The following is a 17,826-nucleotide window of genomic DNA, read 5'->3' as shown; positions in this document are numbered from 1 at the left end:
ACAAACCTTAATCATTAAACCAAAATATAAAAAAGACACACAAAATATTTTTCATGTATCAGTCAAGGTAACTTTGCTGATACATTAGCTACAGATCTTGTACTGTATGTCTGGCAGGTAGGGCTCTTCTCTTTTTTTATGTTTTCACCTGAGAAGTACTAAGTGGGATCAGTCTGATGCAAAATTAAGCGAAAGCACTTCTTTCAAAGTACTATGCCTAAAATATGCACAATGGAAAATCAGAAGTAATTCCCTGGTTTTGTTTTAATAAAAGATTACGTGTTTTACATTACAGTAGAAATACTTGTTTATTTTTAGAAATCGCAAAATAGTTGCTGATCACTGCATGATACGATAAATTTAATGATTAATTTTTACAACTTGAAACATTTGGAGATTGTGTTCAATTTCTTAAGCTCATAACACTAAAGGTTGTAGTGGTTTTTTTTTAATGTATTATTATTTTATTTTTAATTTGAATGTGATAAATTACAAGGATGATCTCTGTCAGTTACAGGATAAAGTACAATTTTTAAAGACAAAGGCTGTCTTATTCTTGGGGAAGGTCTAACTCAGATTAGGAAAGAACACTAAAGATTTCAGCAACTCTGGTGCTGAAAAAACATTAAAGCAGATCTGTGTTATACCAGCATTCATGTGCAATGTAGGTGTCATGTATTCACTGATATTTTTGCTTTGAACTTGAGCAAAATATGGATTTAGAAACACGAGCAGCTAAGTATGACATTTCTATTAGCACAAATCTGTCAAGGTTACTTACCTATTGTATTACATGCATATTTGTTTAACATCAACATGATACCTCAATAATTTTTTAAGATATGAAAATACTTACTAAGGTCATTTGGTAATGTGCATTACTTCAAGTGGAATGAATGCACTTTGATGCACACCTATGTTAAGTCTACACATCTGTGGTGGTCTTTATATATCTCAATAGATTTCCTGCCTAGTTACTCAGGGAGAGACTAGGATACTAGATTCTAGCAGACATAACTTCTCAAGTTGTAATTAATCAGAGGAGGTCATGAAATTTCCAAGTGCTGATCTCTCTTTCTAATCCTGTTTCCTGTCGTGAAGGGGTTGTGCTCCTTGGTGATATCACTCTAAACACCAGTTCACTAGTGGAAGTGAGAAAAGGAAAAAAAAAACTACCACAAGTTTTGCCAAGTGGCACTGACTTAACAAGTTTTTTGACAAGCATATAGTTAAATTGCAGCAGAGGATAGTAAGAACAGAAAAAGTCAGTCAGAGTACAGGCAAGGACAACCACTACAGGAAAAAAAATATCCTCCCTGAGAGACTAATGTTACAAGAACTGCCATATTTCTATTCAATTTTTAATCCTTTGACATCTTATTTGCTTTTCCCAACCATTTTGGTAAAAAAAGGACTTATTTTTCATTCACAAACCAAGAAAGCTATTGAATGCCTCAGTACAAACTCATCCATCAGGGTTTTTATAAAGCTTAAAAATGGACTGGATTTCAGTTGCACCTGTTGCTGCCTACAAGAACTCTCCACATCATGGCACTGCTTGGGCTGCATTAGAATGTGTCCCCAGGGGGCTGTCAGTAGGAAACACTCAGATGCAGAATTGTGAACATGGATCTCTTTCCCAGCTTTATTCTACAGGGCCATAAATATGGCTTGTTTATGCCATGTTTATGTATGGCTTGTTTATACAATTCTTATATAAAATAGCTGCAATAAAAGAATTTTTTGTTCCTTTTTTTAAACTAAAGATTAATTACATAGAAATGACACCTAAAGATACTAGCAATATACATTAAATGATAATAAGACACAGAAAATCTTTTACCTGGAAAAGTCTGTATTGACCTATTTACCACTTTTAGCTCAAAACCAGCATTACATTTATTCAACACTTGGAAATGGAAAAAAAATTGAATGATCTAAATGTATTTCTTTCCAGTTCTTCAGAGCACAATTCTAAGATATGCTTTATAGCATTATTCTAATTCAATTTACAGTGTGCAGCATGGTAGTTAATAGCCTTTGCAGAATCACATAAAACATTTTTTTCTCATGCAGTTCCTTCATAATATGAAAGGCACATTTTTAACTACTGTGCACCTGGATTCCTATAAATACATAGCAATACTCCAAAAATAACAACGTTCTGCAAATACACAGTGAGATTTTGAAAAAAACAAAACACAAGCACAGATATGAAAAAGATATTTAAAGGGAGAGCAATTTGAAGGATTACTCAAAGTCAGAATTAGTGTTTTAGAGAAACTCTGGGACTTCATGAGAAAATATAACATTTTATTGATCTGGGCAAAGAATGAAGTTTTTGTCATGAAGAATCTTCTGGTACTTCTGTGATGCACAGAAATCTTATGGTACATAAGATTTCCAGTCTACAGAAATGTGGTTTTTTATAAGCATACTAATACCATAATTCCACCAGAAAATATGTAGTAAGTTGCATTCTGAATTTTGGTACAGATAAAATGTAATAAACATTCAGCTATATTGACTGTTTTGCAGCATATCAATAAAATTCACTTGGCTTTCTCACTACAAAAGTATGAAGATAGAATGAAAAAAGGTCTAAACAAGAAGAACAAAACTGAACTTCAAATCCAGTATATGCTAAATTACACAGAATCATAGGGGTTAAAGAAATATGTATATTGAACAAGACATAATTGCACAAAACCAAAATAAAGATGCTTTCTCTTTAGTCTGTATTATCCAGGTATGTTTAATTTCATAGTGAGTGCAAACAGTAAGAAAAAATTTTAATGGGATAGTAATGATTTAATCTGTTATACTGTGAAATAAAAATAATCACAGAATGTATAACCAAAAGCTTCTTATTGAAGGAAGAAATATTAAAGGTGGGATTCATCTTATTTTTATCTAGACACCCAGAGGACAGGCAAACTGCACTCCCTCTCGAAAACATGAGCACAGCATTTCTGGAATTCAGTTTCTCCTCACTTGCCTGTATGACCTTGATCTGTTGCACCAGATCAGGGTCTGAGTAAAACATTTCTCCTGACTACAACAGTAAATCACTTATAACTTAGACAATTTTAATTTTACAGAAGGTTTAATTTTTTTTAATGTCTAAAAATAGGCAAGCTGGTCCCCAAACATCCCTGTAAATTTGATTTTTAGGGACCAGTGGCATCAGTCACAGTGAACTCACCAACTCTAGTTGTTGTAGGACCTTTGTTGCAGGGCAGAAGTTATGATGCTCTTTTAAATACATGTCAGCTGAAAGTTTTGAGTCAAGGGAATAATGGTGGCATGCCAGGGGAAGTGAGTCAAGCAATGTGTGAACATTTATTCTGCCAGGAAGGTGTGTCTTTTTAATGGTTTTAAAAAAAAATCCACAAAAAAGGAAAGTTACCATCTTTTGTTTCAGGATGTTGCTGTCATGCTGAGAACTTTTAAAGCTATTATTTTTTAAACATAGCATTACACAAATGTTCAGGAAGAAAAGGAGGGTAAAATTAAGTTATCATCTCAGAATGTTCTGTAATTCTGTGATTGAAATTACTGCAGGAGTGCTTCATTCAGCACTAAAATCCCATACAACACAAGGAATACAGGGTTTGTAAAGGCTCTGCAAGTGTGAATACCAGATTTTTCTTCAGCTGTAGAGTTTGCTACATAATTTGGAATGAATCATTCACATTTTATGAGTGTCTGTGTATTTCAAATTGCAATGCTTATTCACAGTATGAGATAGATGGTGAGGGTCAGTGTGTGAAAAACGCTTTGAGATGCTCAGGTAACAGGACATGCAGTAACTGCAGAGCACAAACTAAAACATTGCTGTTCCCCAGGTATTTCTTTAAAAGCAATAAAAGTAAAGCAAGTCTGTATCATTCAGTGTTCAATAGATCACTAAATCACACTTCCATCTGCAGACTGTAGTGATCTAAAGTTATCTCTCTGAGATATAAAATAAAATATTCTGGACTACTGGCTGACAAAGCATCAGGAAATGGTTTTACTTCTATGGTTCATGTGGTTCTCTCTCTCTATAAGTGTATTTTCTCTTTTCTAACAGTATAGTTGCATACAATAAAAAATAAAATAAAATTTAAAGTTACCCAAATTTCCTATATTCAGCCAACTATCACAGAAAATTTGAACTACATGCATCATCCTGTTAATGCTGGAAAAAGTTTGCCCCATTTTCATAAGGTCTATGTCCTTTTTATGAATATGAAAAAGGAAGAATAGCAAAGTTTTATTGGACTATTTAATTTTTACTACTAAATAAATTTAAGCCCTCACTGGTAACTCTTCTTCAGCTGCTTTAACTTGGACTGATAAAGAACCTATCAAAGAGGGAGAATAATTTAACCTCAGATAAAGTTGGAACACAAAGAGATGTCACAGATATGAAAATTAAATTCTTAAAACAGCTATTAATAATACAATTTTGAAATGCAAATTCAAAATAAATAATATTCTTTAATTTTGGGATTGCTGGTTAGAGCAACTTTCTTTCAGAACCTAGGTACTATCTTCTACAGTGCCAGTTAAAGTTATAAAAACAGGCTAGTAAGTGATGAATGTTTAGATTAACTCTGGAATGCCTGTTACAATATTCAGTGGGGAAACCAATGTTGAGACAGCCTTTCAAGTACTGCTTTCCTGTGTTTTTCTGGATGTCAACTAGCTTAACACACAGGATTTTTGCAGTAACACTTCTGCATAAATGTGCCTTTTAGTACCATCTGAACAGAGGTACTAAGTTCTGTCTGTTGTAGATCACTGGCATGTGGATGTGGATATAAAGTTTTTGAGTGATTTTTATAGATGCAAACTGATGTCCTGCTAGCACTATTTTGCCTGGCTTGTTGGAAAATGTTCTTAACCAAGCTGATCCAACAGTACTGGAGATTGTTCACCTGTATGCAACTCTACCTCTGAAACAATGTTGTTACAAAATGTCTAGAGCGCCTCAAATTGTAACCAAACTTAGAGCTACAACATCAGCATCCCAACCACTTGAGATCAGCCTTCACATGTAGCTGACATATATCCACAGGCCCTTATCCTCTCGTTATTCTGAGTGAGCAACCAGGAAGGCTTTGGAGTGCTGGTACAGAATTTTGTACTCTAAAGACAGGCTTGGGAACTGGCTGGGTACCAGTCAGCAGGTGGTGAGAAATTGGATTGTGCATCACTTGGCTCTCTTGGGTTCTGTTACTCTCTCTCCCTCTCCTTATAGCTACAATTAATATTATTAATAGCATTACATTAGTAGCACATTCAAGTGTCATTCCAACCCTCCCTCCCAGCCCCCCCAGTTAGTAAATTGTTCTTATTTAGCTTTTCTAGAGGAAAAACCCAGGAGATTTAGCTTTTCTTTCCAATTCTTCTCCCTGCTGCAGGGAAGTGAGCAAGTGGTTGATGGTACTGAGTTGCTGACTGGGGTTAAACCTCGACAGTGCAGTGCTTCTCTCTGCCTTCCATTAATTTCTCAACAACTTGATCTACTGCCTGAGAGCTGACTTGGCTTCTTCAGATGAGCTGAAGGACATCTCTGTCTTGGCTGCACTATCCATATTTATAACAAACTAATATCCAGTGATATAATTTTAAATTCCAGATTTAATTGGTCATACAGAGAGATTAAGTGCAACAGCTGGTCCAAAATAGAAACACAAAGGCAGCTCTGCTGATTCTCTTTATTTCTGTTGGAAGGAAGAACAAAAGCCCTCAATGTCCCTATGCTCTGATTGGAACTCAGAATGTCTTCACAGGGACAAAGTCCTGCTCTTTCCCTAGCAGTTTCCTAAATGATGACACTTTCTTCAGATATGAAAGAGAGAACATTCTAAAACATCTCCTGATCGTAGTGATAAGCCCACAGTTTGTCTTTTCTTAAAAATCTGTTGAGACCAAGGGAAAATGCTCCAATGAACAGTTACTCACTCTATTAAGCAAGATGCAAGTCGTTTTTCTTGAACAACTTTCATATTACAAATCTCCTCAAAACAAGGGATATGTGTTTCTGTACTGAGGAAAATGGATGCAGCAAGGGAGAGGAGATGATTTTATTTGCTACTATTCATTGGCTGACTTGTTTCTAGCCTTATACCTCTCACACACTTTCATGAAAAAAACAGGACTTCTACGAAAATAACAAAAATCATCAACTCTTCTCACTACATTTTCCAACTTTCTTTGTTACTAAAGATACTAAATCAATTTGAAGACATATTTTTGAATTTAGATTGTTTGTCCCATACATTTCTTTTTAAAGCACAACAGATATTGAATAGCAAAAAGAGAAAAAAAACCACTAACCCTATATTTATCCATAAACTTTCAGATCAGCCTTGGATATTATTCCCCCATCTATTCTACATCATTTTTTATGAGGCTGAGAAGAGTTGCTAAAAACAAAAGAAATATGACCTCCTGGGGAACGAAATCACATATATGGACTTCTGTACAGGACCTTTAAACACCCCCTCTTTACTTAAGCACCTGACTACATCATCACAAAAGGATCTGTGTTATCCTGTAAGAAAACTTCTCATCAACCTTTAAAAAAAAAAGTTTCTGTCTCTTATACTCTATTCACTTATGGGATCCTACATTGCCAAAATGCCCCTTAATGTGATAAAAAAGAGGGAGAGTTAGAGGGAATGTTTTCTAACAGGTGTTTCTTGCCCCCAGCACTTTTGTCTCCTTTCCCCAGCCTGCTTTGGCATAGGTTAAGAATACATAAAAGCATATTATAAGTGTACATCTTCTCTATGTTCATCATAACCATTGATTATCACACTTACATGGTGAGCTACAGAACAATCACTAATGAAACTAAGGAGATTCCTTTGTAATTATAATCAATTACAGGTTATCTTTTATGCTCTTGAAACCAGTTTATGTTCACTTGTGATTTTTAATATCCTGATAAATTGTCATTAAAGTCAATCATTTTCCAGAGAGTAAATCATGACTGTTACCAGGTTAAAGAGAAGGGAAGCTGAACAACACTCAACAATCACAGACATACAAGGTATCATTAAAAATTATTTATAGGCACAGAATAATATTCAGATTAATTAAGTCCAGAGACTTTTCTAAATAGCCCTCAATCAAATTTTAAGGAAGTATCTTAAACCACTAAATAAATAAAAAAAAGAAAAAGAAAAAGAAAAAGAAAAAGAAAAAGAAAAAGAAAAAGAAAAAGAAAAAGAAAAAGAAAAAGAAAAAGAAAAAGAAAAAGAAAAAGAAAAAGAAAAAGAAAAAGAAAAAGAAAAAAAAATCCAACAGAACAAGCAATCCAGCAACCCCCCTCCTCTCAGTTCTCTGAAATGGGATTCCAGAACAGAACAGATTCCAGTCTAATCCTCGTATAATTCAAGTAATGCCCCAAAAAGACATGGGAAGAAAATATTTAACAATTCTCTTGCTCCTGTTGAAGAGACAAGTCAGAAAAAGAAGAACTCCTAAAATCAAAACTTAAACCAAACAGACAAAACTAGTCTCTTATTCTAGCAAAAGAAGCAAAAAGATTATTGTTTTGTTTGCCTTTTTCATACTTCATGGTCCATAATATGTAGAATTAAGTTTTTTCTTGCATTCCAAAACATATCATTCTTTCAAAATTCCAAGGCAATTGACAACACAATTTAATAAACAGTATATTAATTACTCAGATGTAATTTAGTAAGATAAAATCTTTGCTTTCTAGGACAGTGAAGTATAATTTAGAATGATTATGGAATTAATTATATTCTAAAGGCACTTGTTTTCCTAGCCTTACTTACTGCAGAAACAACTGGATTTAATAAGACTGTGAAATGCACTGATGGCATTACATGAAATCAATTAGGGCTCACAAAGGATACTATTAAACTGTTAGTGTAGTTTTCATTTGGAGCATCAGCCTCTGAGGGCTGAACTCCATGGCCTAGCAAAAAAGTGATTTGCTACCATGCAAGAGAGCAAAGCCTCAATTCCCAGGCTGGAAAACTTGTCTGGCAGCACTTACAGTTCTTATTGCACCATGCATCATATTAAGTAACATTAAATAAACACTTAGATAAACACCCACATTATTTTTTCCCTCTAAAACATGGGCCTCAAGTAGTACTCACATTACACAAAGATGCTGACAGATCAGACTGATTCAAAATATTTTAAAACATGTATTCTGTCAACAAGTTTCAAGAAGCATAAAATACTAACCAGAAAAAAACAAAACAGCTCTGTAAAATTCAGGTCAGAAGCAGGTAATAAAAACTGGTTAGCATCTGAGTAAGAAGGAAAGAAGGCAGCCTGACTATTGCCTCTTATATTTATGCAACCAAAAAAAAATATTAGCTGCAAGAACCACTCCATATCTTATACATTTATTTTTTACTCTTCAGGAGGTTTCAAACTCCAATAGAAAACTGAAATATAGGATAAGTTCTCCACTATAAGGAGATAATCTGGTTAAAATAGATCTGCTGTAGAAAGATGGTAAAACATCAGGAGCTGCAACCAGAGGTATATGAGAATATAGAGAAATACTAATAATTTAATAATTTATTCTTATGCAGATTCAATAACATGGAAAGGAACTACAGCTCTGGTTCTGTTCCTCAGGATCACACAAATATAAATAAATAATTAAGTAGTGAATTTCCAGAGCCCAGTTCAGCAAATTCAGATGGTATTCAACTCACTCTCAGCTCAACAGAACTTCAGCATGTGTTTGATACAAAAGCCTTACAGAGAAAATCCTAACTCCACTGAGGATGAATGGCTAACCTTCAGCTGACTTCAAAGGAAACAGGATGTTCTCTGATAGTTCTACCTCAATTCTTTTTTGGATGAATTTCAAAGACAAAAATTCTAAGTAGGAGAAATCATAACCCTTCAAACAACAATTCTGGACCATTTAACAGAGTGGAGAGAGCTATAAATACACCAAAACTCAAAGTCTGGAAGTGAGGAAGTCTGACTATTCTGCTATGAAGAGACAAGACAAGACAAAAAATGGATATATATATATACCCGAACCTTTGTGTGCTCACAGGCAATTTTGGCAGAGTCATCCAAATCTTTCTCTTAAATAGTGATGATTTGCAATGTTCCCTTCTTTCTTAATGATTTTTTAAATAGTTATCAGGTGTTTATTTTAAAAAGATACTTGATTTGGTTTGAGATCTATCATTTTGTACTCACTGCCATGCAAGTATCCTCTGTATATTTCAGATAATTTATCCAACATCTGAGGAGATGCATTTCTTTTCCCTAACATATGCCTACCTGTTCTCAAACCACTTTCCAAACTTTAGTCATGGAAATGAACACATGACTGATGCATTCATCAGTTTAACTGGTGATTCAGCTTTATTTCAGCTTATGCACAGAAACCCACAAAGTATATCATAACCTCTTTACCACCAGCTATTTGGGAAGCAAGTCAAGGATGAAAAGTTTTGTTAAAGAAACCTCTTGAATAAAGCAAAACTGAGCTTGAGAGTATAAAATGTGGTCAATGTAAATAATGTTCAACCCTGAGCATTAGGAACCTTTTCCAAGGGAGTAGTAAAAGGTGGCATTTAGTGCAGTAATGAAGCACTGGGAAAATGCTATGAAGAGCAAAACATTAAACTTATTCAGATTGGCCAAACCCAGAAGAATTTTAATAATTCCAAATGGGAGAAATCATCAGCAATATGTTAGCAGAAAGATTCAACAGATGTGTTCAAAACAACAGACACTACAAGGAATATTTAAATGCAGTACAATCTGACAGGCTCTGAACTAGCTGTAGCCTTGAAGAAATTCTGCATTTTAAATTAAGACCAACAGCTTAATGAAGGTTCCAATACACATTAGCATCTGAAAGATAGTTAAAATTAAAGGAATAACTATTTATGTCCATCTTTAACTCACTCTCCTGAGCTTGGGCAGGATACCTTTCCCACCCAGCAGAAAGGAGAGCAATAGCAGCCATAAAAGTAGTGACATGATGGGAAAATGAATTTAGCTAAAGCAAAATTTAATAAATACATTCCACACTTCTACTTTGTTTTCCCCAGCATGAAAAGAAATAACAGTGACAAATGTTCACAGCTCTAAGGGGTCAGCACAGTATAAAAAGGAAGGGGGCCAGCAAAGGCAGATCTGAACTATGATTTCTTAGTGCCATCTTATTCCACAAGTTTATTCTGCTGGTGTTTCCACAGGAAAAAAAAAGAGAAGACAAGCACTGGGAGAGAAGATGGGAGCTGCCTCCCATCCCTTGGAGTAAAGTTTCACTCACCGTGAAACTTAAAAATAAACTATTTGAAAAATAAATCTAACTTGGAATCAGTAAAGGTACATGGTTCATCAACTGACACTAAGAGTAATTCATTAACACAGCTGATGCATCAACTTCAGACAGGCTCCAAGCACCAAGAACTCATGGAAATTTTGGAACTGTTTACCTTTACTGGTAAGAAATAGCACCATGTTTTTCAGATTTTAAGTCAAAAAATAACTGAACCTAGCTCATATAAGCCATGTTGTGAGGTACAGAAAAGTCATCCAAGCTAGAGTTAAAAAATTCCAACACCAAATTAGATGCTAACTTGATATGAATTAAAAAAAGTAAAATCATATAAGTAACAGGAGAAAAAAAGAAATAAAAGAAAATCAGGTCAATAGCAAACATATAACACTACCAAGATAAAATGCAGAAAGTAGGAACTGGGCATTGCCAGCTTGGCCCTTTAGGCCCTTCACAAAACTTTGGTTTTAGCATACTCTTTGACAATTAAACCAATGGAATCTCAGAAATACATGGCACATTTTAAACAGATAAAAATAATACCATGGATTGGACCCATATAATGCATTGTCACAAGGCACTACTGTGCTTAAGCAGATATATCTCAGATATGTAACTGATTAAATATCTTGCACAAAGGAAAAACCTGCAGAAGTGCCAGCTAGAGTCATGGTTCCAAGAGCTATTATTTCTTATCATTTTCAGAAGATAATATTTTTTTTATAGTTTGCAGGAGATGTAATGCTTAGTAGCTGGGAAGTGCTCTCTATTTGTTAAATCTGTCAGGGAATATAAATTTGGGGTATTGGTCAAAATGTAATTGATATTGGATGACAAACAACATGAACATACAACATATTTTCCTTTTCCTTTTCACAAATTCCTTGCTTACTTACTGTTTTCCATTTTATGCACCTGTATCAGATTTACCATAAATGCTCTATCCTCTAGATTTACCAGTGGAATCTCACCTCTCCTCAGTGATTTCTCACCATGCCTATTTTGGGACATGCAAGAAAACCACATTGCTAATTCTAATGTTTTCCAATCTGCCTTCTGTGCTGCCACTTCCCCAGATCTCTGCCTTGGTCAGCAAGAGTCACAACCATCAGCCTCTTGTGCCACTGATCCTTATCAGGAATAATGGGAACTCATTATTTATTGATTTCTTTGTGGCTTTATATAAAAACATGTGATTGGAATTTCGGTCATAGCTAAACAACAGCCACAAAAAAGGCAGGCACTGCTGTTGTCAGCTTGACACGTTTGGTGGTAACCTCCAAAGAGAGACTAAGCATTAAATAGCAGGCTGAATTATCCTCAGATTCAAGCATGACTGACAAGGCAGCGAGGGGAAATCTTAAACTGCCTGCACAGCAGCTGAAGAAAAATAAAAATACAGGGAAAACACCAGGGGAAAAAAAGCTATCACAATAATAACAATGCAAACAAAGCATGACAACTAAAGTCAAATTCCTTTTCCTGGCACTCTGCTAGTCCATCAGCTTTATTAATTTCTGTTCAGTTTGTTTGAAAGGACATGAAGCCTGATAAGAAGTCTATTGAGGGGACTGAAAAGATATTCATTTGTTCTGTGAGCTTTGGATGCCAGCAATAACCAGTTTGCTATAGTTTGTTAATTTATCTACAGACTAATAGGAAATAGATTTAAGGTTAGACTTTCAGGGCACAGAGCATTAGCTTCTGTTCTTGTTCAAGCAGAAGCTAAAATTTTCCAATTACTTCAGAAAATCTCACCTTTAAGAGAAAGAACAACACATTCACCTTAATTTTCTAATGGGATATGAACAAAAATTGACAATTCTGTTCTTTCACAAATCAAACTCATTCTTCCTTTAGTACCTTGCTCCTCCTTCATCTCCTTCATATGCAAAAGAGGAAGATTTCTGAAATAGAGCAGTTCTTAGATATGCCCACATTAAGCTTCAGTTATGATTCAAGTCTGGCCACAAAACTGCTCTCCCTTTAGAATTCTGTTCCATAAACTATTTAAGGATTTTGTCCAGTTGAATTTCTCTTGAACAACAGAACCATCCTCATTTTCAGCAGAAAGGAGTAAAGAGCATTTAGCACACAGTAATTATGAATATAGGAATAGAATTTTGTTTTAATCAAGATCTAAATAAAAGCTAAGAATGAGGGGAAAAAATGTGAAATAGCAAGTGCCTGAGCAGTAAGGAATGGTCTTCTAAATGCATTTCCTGCTTAGTTTTTGCTGATAACTTGCTCACTCTATTGGAAACTGATGGCCTCACTGCTAGATATCAGCCCTATTCTCCTTTTGAATTGTGTACAATGGAATCATCAACACTGGATTACAGTTGGAGCGTGGTGCTAGTAACACCCAAGGTCCTGGGTTCCATCCCTCTATGGGCCATTCATTAAGACCTGGACTGGATGATCTTTAGGGGTACCATAATTCAGAATATTCTGTGATTCTGTGATTTAAAACCCAAAACCAAGCTGTCAAGGAGCTACATTCATGGTGTTCAGAAGTCTGAGCAAACCCTTTGTGGAACAGACAAAAACCAACCATTTCATTTAAAGACAGAAACAATTTTTTTCTGTGAGGTCATTTTTGTTTGTCTGTGGGAGGACTTAGCAGACCTACAGATGATCTATTGCCTTTCTGGAAGAGATAAAGGTACTGGACTATATATATACCCAAGTGGTGGGAAAATTTAGTTCATTAGACTCATGCCAAAACTTTTAAGAAACTCATCCCTGAAGTCACAAGGATTCATAAATCCTTTTGTCAAATACTGTATTACTGATGCTACTCTCTCCTGAAATAACTCAAGAACTCTTTCCTTTTCATAATCGTAAAGACTTTCTCAAAAATCACAGGAATATGTTCACAAAGGTGGAAATGATGAATCACACACTATTCTGGGTACCATTGCCTTTTCAGTGCATCCTACCAGCATTTTGAAAGCATATCCAAGACTATACCCTCAAAAATTAAACCAAAAACATTCACTACCCCATTGAATTCTCATCTTGGACCTGATGTCAGCACTGCCCAAAAAAATGCTGCCAGCTGAGTGAAGAACTCAGATATAACTGGAATATAAACAGCTAAGATGACTTTTTAGATCTCTTAACTATATGAGCTTCGTCTGGCAGGTTCATTTACTTATTTTTACAATTTATTTTTCTTATATGCGATGAAACGTCATCATTCTGAGGGGTGTCAGGAAGGAAAAATAGCAAAGCATTGTTAACTGATGTCATTGCTGGGGAGACTGATCTTGTATTTTGTACCTAAACATTTGCTTGAGATTGTGGGCATTTTAGTAGAATGTCTTTCAAATACATCACCTCTCTTTTATCTATTATCATAAAATAATCCCACTGCACCAAATGGTTTTCTAGGTGTGCTTTTAAAAATGGATATATTAAGGAATGATATAAGTAAAACATAAACCAAAAAACATTACAAATTAAAATCAAAGCATCTAAACCTTCACATTCCCACCCTTCTCACAGGCCTTGTCTGAGGATTTAAAATAAAGGTAACAGGTTGGAACAAAGAAAGCAAAAAATACTTAAATCTCTCGTCAGAAAACAACCCTTAGGTAACTTTAAAGACCACATTCTAAACACAAAAGGCTTAACATTTTTGCATCACAAGCAGTAAATACAGAGTTTTTCTTTAGAGTTTGCTGGAGAATAACTTTTGAGAAGTGTGGAGTGCTTTACTGACAAATTAGTTTCATGAAAATGAAAGGCTTGAGCCCAGTTCTCTAATAAAAAAGACATGAAGATCCCATATAGAATTCAGACTTTTCAGAATAGTGCCAGATTAAAGGTTTTTTTGAAATCTTTGTCTGTTTTATTCAAAATAATAGTCAACAGAGATACATTAGTTCTTCAGAATAAACATGTTAATGTATAAAATTTTTTGGTCCTTGACATAGTCTCAAATGTGATACCTCAGATTGCAGAGATTCACTTTTGTTTAGTGTGGCCAGTTTTACTGATGAAGTAAAAGTACTTATGTGCTTAAAGATTTCATACCAAGAGAAGTTCTCAAAGGCAGCATCTGACAAACATCTAGACTAAGAACTTTAAATAGTGCAGGCAACAAAGATAAATGTATTATCAACATCTCTCACAAAACAAAAGAATTGTCATACAATTACAATATTTTCCACCAGACTTTGCAATTTTAAATTAGAATCCACTGCTAAACTGGTGTAAATAACAAGCTTCAGCATGACGTGTTCGTTGCAAAGAAGTAATCTCTCCTCGTGTCTACTTTCTTTGAGCCTGGCAAAATTGTATTGAAAACCAATCAATAAATCACCACATCAGGATGATAAAAATGAAAATTCTTATAGTATTTTTTTTTTTTTGGAAAAGAGGAAAAGATAAATTTACATCAGAAAATGACATTTTTCGACATTTTTCATCTTCATCTAAAGTCACATTTGCAAGGATTTCTTGCTCACACCCCCATGAATGCAGCTCTATAGCCAGGACAGCAACTGCAGGCACAGATGTGTAAACAGACTTCTCAAGTAAACAAGATTCCCATGGCCACAAATGTGCCTGCACAGAGAATTTTTGGACCTGCTCACACTCGTGGTACAATACAGATTTTAGGAATGCAAACCAAACTTCAAACAGGAGAATGGGAAGGGAAAGGAAGAATTTCCTTGGAGATGGAATTTTTTGCTGCTCGACTTGAGCAGTCCAAGCCAAAATGAGCAGATAAGCTTTTCAGAGATGGCTCCTAGATACACTCTACATACTGGAACCAACTATGAATCTTCAGTGTAACTCAACAAAATCCACACTTCCGGCTGCTGCAGCTGGGTAAATGCAGTTTTTCTCACCCAGAATGCAATACAACTGTAAAGCAAAAGTGATTACTTCCACAAGTAACATAAAGTAGTGCTAGGACAGGTACAGTATATTACGAAAACCTGTCTCCAGCAGAATGATTGAGCTTTTTCTGTGCAGGCAACAAAATTATACTTAAAAAATTCATTTACAGGTAAAGGTTACAATTTATTTGTGTCTTTTACCAAGCAACAGCTGATTAGGAATTGTTTGCTGCTGAAAACCCAAATCTAGATTATGACCTTTCTCACATTTAGAATGACTGTTTTATATGGATTTAAACATGAGGGAGATATGCATCATACTTTTGTACTGATTATGTGCTTTCTTTGTTTGGCCACTTACATTTTATACTGCCCAGCTGACACTCAAAATCAAGGGGTTTATACAACTGCCTAAATTAGAGAATTAACACCATTCTTAGTAAAACATGGAAGCTAGTACCTCAGGTCTTTCAAATGGGCTTAGAAACACATTTCCTTGCCTCTCCTTACACTGATTTTTTCACTGTTCATACCTTGTAGTGGGGAAAAGCAAGTTACTTTTCATGTTTAGATTGTGGTGTGTCCTCTGTATTGTCTCAGGAGCCAAAAAAGCATCTTGAGCAGTGAAAGCTCCTAATACCTCACCTGCTGTGTGGCCTGAGCTCCACTGAGCTTGGCCACAGGAGCTAGTGGATGACATGAATATTTGAAGATGTCTAGTACCAAATTTTAGTGGTGGTTTGTAATCCCAAACATTTCTCAGTGTATGTTACACAATTATTTTCATAATAGACACTCCATTTAAAAAATATCTAAGTCCATTTTTAGCTTGATATTTAGCACATTTAGTGGATTCACAAGGAAAGGAAAATACAAGCAGCTCTTGATATTTTTGTCTGGTAATTCACATAAAATATGTGTTCCTACAGAAGGAGGAAGTAACGTAACACTTACCATAACAAACATTTTTTTATAAAGCAAATTTCTAACGGTCTCTTCTATCATTGCCCTTTTTCCCCTCTTGAGAAGGTTTCAGTTCATCTGTTAGATTTATTTTTGTTAATGAAAGCAATAGAAATCATTTTCTGTTTAATTGCTTCAGCTTAAATAATATGGCTATTTCTTGGGAAGCCAGTGCTTCTAAGGAAGAAGAGGCCTGTTTACAAGTCAGTCTGGCTTTCTCCCAAGTGATCAGTTCATGTGCTTTTTAGTGCTTTTTGCAGTATCAACAACAAAAGTAAAAATTAAAAAGTGTCAAGCAAAAAAAAAAAGGAAACAACCATCAAGCATTCACCAGCTTGTCTCTTAAAGGGCTTAGAGAGGTCCTGGTTATAGCTCGATGTCATAGAACACAACAGTAAGGCAAAGGGTAAACACACAGCAATCAGCTGCAAATCTACTTAAGCAAAACAAAACACAAGCTAACAGATGTTGCCTTAATGACTGAAGTACTTGCTTTGGCAACTATTACCAAAAGGCAAAGTGGAATTTTACCACTGCTTGCCTGCCTGTTGTCTTAGTAAACTGGTTCATGGAAAAGCAGGTTTTACATTTTTTTTTACACTGACATGCAATTCTGACATAATGACAGGCTTAAGGAAAATCAGCTCAAAACAATGTAAGCAACTCTTAATTTTAATTTTTAAAAGAAAATATCCACAAAATATTTAGGCCATTTAACTTAGCAATATACAGAGAGAAAGCAAAATGTTCAGCTGAATATTTCCTCTTGGAACTTAGGATGTGCATAAAAAGTGATAAAACTGTTTGTAAAATACTGGAGAAATGGTCAAGAATATAATTTGGATTCTATTTCTACTGTCACTGTGACGGGACTAAGTTATCAGAGTACTATTCATTGTCTAGATTAAAATAATACACAGAGATATATCTGAAACCATTGCATACATATCTGAGTGGAAGCTAGCCTTTCTTGAAGACTATGACAAAAAAAAAAGCATTCTTTCTACTGAGTAAATATTCTCTTACCGGTCAAAAGATCCCCAAAATCACAACATCATCCCCCTTTTTTTATTTCTCTATGCAATAACCTGGAAGCTGAAGAGTTGAAGCATAGAATGAGGGCAAAAAATCAAAAGTGAAATCTCTCAGAAAAACCAGAACAAATTGGTATTTAAGTCATCCGAAGGCCCATGGACTTCATTATCACCTTCCACAGGGCTCTTTAACAAAGGAATCACAGAATCATTTAGGTTGGAAAGACCTTGAGATCATCAAGTCAAACTCTTAACCCAATGCTTCCAAACTCACCTCTAAATCATGTCCCTAAGTTTCAAATCCACACGGCTTTAAATCCCTCCAGAAATCTAGGACATTTTTTCAAGCAGCAAAATGAGCAAAATGCCTGACTAGTGCTTCAAAGAAACCTACAAAATCTACATGCACAGAAAATCTTCCAAGTACATGTCTTATGGTGACTCGATGCTTTAGTATGTCCATATTTATCAATGTCTCCCAAAAGAACAAAAAAAAATGTGATCCAGCCCTTAGAGAAGCTTATCAACTACAGATTGCAGCAATGCTTCTTTTTCAAGTTCACAAATCATGAAAAATATTACAAAAATTATATACAAAAAACGAAATTAAAAATATATTAGGAATGTAACAACATCACACACAATCAAAAACCAGGATACTCATTTCACAGCT

The 17,826-nt window shown here is 35.1% G+C and overlaps 1 protein-coding gene across 6 annotated transcripts in view; it reads right to left on the bottom strand.

Annotated features, from left to right (window-relative positions):
• Positions 1-17,826, bottom strand: part of DMD (dystrophin) — a 972,793-nt gene that overhangs the window by 241,595 nt on the left and 713,372 nt on the right. The gene's annotated exons all lie outside the window — the stretch shown is intronic.

The sequence above is a fragment of the Fringilla coelebs genome (genome assembly GCF_963513975.1).
Source record: "Fringilla coelebs genome assembly, chromosome: 2".
Classification (NCBI taxonomy): domain Eukaryota; kingdom Metazoa; phylum Chordata; class Aves; order Passeriformes; family Fringillidae; genus Fringilla; species Fringilla coelebs.
Note: the sequence above shows the minus strand (reverse complement) of the source record. Positions and strands in the feature narration are given on the sequence as shown.